Raw genomic sequence first — 2804 nt, forward strand, 5'->3', positions numbered from 1 at the left:
TTTTTAAAATGCTATAAAACTCAATAAAAGTAATCATTCATTTTACCTGAAGAACATTGTATGGCATCCATGTTATTTTTAGGCAAGTTGGTTGAAAGAAAGCCAAGTTCTTAATATTAAAACTTAAAAAAACTGGTCAATTTGACCCGAGGACAACATGAGGGTTAAGACACACACAGAGTGGTCCATCACCCCGACCCACTTCACCTCCCCTCCTCCACCTCTCTTTGATTCTCTCCTCCTTTCTCCTTGTCTGAGTCGCTACCTGTCATCAGCAGCTCCCTCCAGGGAACGTGTGTGTGAGTGTGTGTGTGTGTGTGTGTGTGTGTGTGTGTGTGTGTGTGTGTGCGTACTCAACGTCTGTGATGGATGAACTGATACTTTAGTCAAGTTAGAAGTTGTTTTTTCTTTATAGTTGCTTTTTATGCAAAGATTTGATAATTCTTCCTCTTTCAGCCTGAAAACAGTTATTGAAAATGACTCAAGACACTAATTGCAAAGGGATGATACTGTGTTTAGTTTTCCTGACTTAGTAAGTAACTACATTGAAACAAAAGTGAACTAGAAGGGCATTCGTAGAGTGCAAACCTCGCCAAGACATGGCCTATTTTTTGCCATAGCTCACAAAGTTAACAGGAAGTGAAAAATGATTTGTGTATTTGCACCTTGACTCGGATCGGCTCAAAACTTTAACAGGTTCTTCCTTCCCATGTTACCCATTTCTACCAGGTTTAATGAAAATGAGAACAGTGTTTTTTCTGTGATCCTTCTGACAGACAGAAACACAGACAGACAGACATTCTTATCCCACTCAGTTTTGGATGAAGTCAGGAAGTTGGCTACATGATATCACAATCAAAGAGATACTTACACACAGCATACAGTGGCTTGAGAAAGTTTACACCCATGCTTAAGCTGATTAAAAAGAGGAATAAAAAGCCATCTTTTGGAAATTGATCTCAATGCCTTAATTTAAAAAATTTACAGTACACCACTTTTCTTTGTGAATGAATAATGTTTTGTCCGTCAGGATCAGTCCGTCAGGATCAGTGATTACCACTCACAACCCCTTGCCATAGCCACAGGGGTACCTCAAGGTTCTATTTTGGGGCCTCTGCTATTTTCACTTTATATAAACAACCTCCCTTCAGTTTGTCCAGACATCTATATTCAGTCATTTATACCCATGGTAAAAACACAAAACAAGTTGCTGATAAACTTACAATCTATGGCTAATGTCTCTGGATGGCTAAATCAACAATGCTTAAAACTTAATGTAGATAAAACAGTTACAAAGTACTTTTCTAAATCAAACATTGCAAATAACCAGGCTAATATTTATGTGACGGGGAAAAAATAAACGTGTCAGAATTTAAATACCTAGGTATCATAATAGACTATAAACTAACTTTGAATCACAGATAAAGAAAAGGTCTGCAATTGAGTCAAATTTAATATCACAAATTTCCAGTTCATAATATCACACTTGTCACTTCAGGCAGCTAAAATGTACATGTACTGTTTGGTTCTGTCTCACGTCACTTACTGTCGTACAACCTGGTCACAGGCAAACAAAACAACACTAAAATCTTTAGCGTCACCTTACAAACAGACAATCAAGAAAAAAAACTCAAGATATCTCCATTGTGCCATTTTACAAAAGCATAAGCTTCCAAGTTGGGAAAAAAGTCATCAAGTATTCAAACCTCTGTCTGTCAGAGAAAATAATCCATGAGTTGTTATCTCCTCCACTCAGTCAGTTTGTAACCATGAGGAACACAGAGGTTAACACGAGGTTCTCTGAACATCAGAGAACTCACCACATACCCTCTGTTCAAAAAACATCTGAAAAACTGGTTCAGAACACTTTAGACATGTCAGTATTTATCAAAATATGTATTTTCACTCAACCCAACTGTGCTGCCACTGTCAATGTGTAGTATAATGTTTTTATTTATTTTTTACCCTAATGTCTGTATTATAGCAAACTTATATACAGCACTGTATTTATCAATGGGAATTTAAGATTTTTGTCTGTTTTACTGCTTTTTATATGTGTTGTTCACTGTAATCTTCTTATTGTTTTTTAGGGAGACAATTTTAAGATCTGTCCAGGGACAACAGATGAAAAATAACCTTTTGGACAATTCTGCTGCATTTACAGCAATGCTAATTAATGTACACTGTCAGATAAATTAATAAATTAAATTAAATGTTATTTCTGTTAGCTTAACAGCTGGTTTGATTTGCATTGAGAGATGATCTTATGGAAAGTTTTCCGTGCCTATCTCTATGTATGGTGAAGGGTTTGTGATGATGTGTGTGTGTGTGTGTGTGTGGGGGGGGAGGAACTTTATTAGGATGCATAGTATCCTGATCCTTGAAATATCTGGTCTTTAATATTAAAAAATCTTCCTGCCTCCATGGGAATTTAGCATTGGGGGGGGGGGGGGTATACTTATGCCCCTTGCATTTTAAAGAAGAAGATTTATTTATTCACAAAAAAAATTGGTATCCTGAAAGGTTGGATTTTCCTTTTTTCTTTTTTTTAATTAAGGCATTAAGATTAATTTCCAAAAGAGGTTTTATTATTCCTCGTTTTAATCAACTTTAGCCTGGGTGTGTAGACTTTCTGAAGCCACTGTAAATCAAAAACATACTGTTAAACTTGAGTTAATAGGTTGAAGAAGTTGGGATTGATTAACATGAACGTCACATAGAGAAATGTGGAAACTCAAACTTAAAGACGAAGGAGAAGGTGAGTAAGGTGAGGCGTGCTGGGTTTGACCCCCCCCCCCCCCCCC

Source organism: Etheostoma cragini, chromosome 17 (genome assembly GCF_013103735.1).
Source record: "Etheostoma cragini isolate CJK2018 chromosome 17, CSU_Ecrag_1.0, whole genome shotgun sequence".
Taxonomy (NCBI): domain Eukaryota; kingdom Metazoa; phylum Chordata; class Actinopteri; order Perciformes; family Percidae; genus Etheostoma; species Etheostoma cragini.